Consider the following 360-nt stretch of genomic DNA (forward strand, 5'->3'; position numbering starts at 1 on the left):
CGTGTGCGTGTGTGTGTGCTACTACTGCTGCTGCTGCTACTGCTGGTGATGATGATGCTGACAATGATGCCGTGTTTCAGGGAGGATAACGATCGATCCTGTCACTGGCGTCATCCGTCGCAGCGGTGACCTCACGGGTCGCGCCGGTGACTATGAGATCGTTGTGCAGGCGAGAGATGGCGCCGGTGCAGGTATCAACGTCGCCACCGTCCCCGTCGAGATCCACGTAGTCGACGTCAACGACAAGAGACCATTCTTCCTGACGCCGAGCGTGGACGCGTGCTCGAGGTGAGATGCATTCATCCTCCTCATACTCCTCTTCTACCTATTTCTACCCCTCCCCTTCCTCCTCCTCCATCT

At 57.5% G+C, this 360-nt stretch overlaps 1 long non-coding RNA gene across 1 annotated transcript in view; it reads left to right on the plus strand.

The window, feature by feature from the left end:
* The first annotated feature begins 85 nt into the window (after positions 1-85).
* Positions 86-360, plus strand: part of LOC106816957 — a 2,494-nt gene continuing 2,219 nt past the window's right edge. The window contains exon 1 of the long non-coding RNA XR_001394970.1: positions 86-288. This is a non-coding gene — a long non-coding RNA (uncharacterized LOC106816957). The remainder of the gene's footprint in view (positions 289-360) is intronic.

This window comes from Priapulus caudatus, unplaced genomic scaffold (genome assembly GCF_000485595.1).
Source record: "Priapulus caudatus unplaced genomic scaffold, Priapulus_caudatus-5.0.1 Scaffold1546, whole genome shotgun sequence".
Taxonomy (NCBI): domain Eukaryota; kingdom Metazoa; phylum Priapulida; class Priapulimorpha; order Priapulimorphida; family Priapulidae; genus Priapulus; species Priapulus caudatus.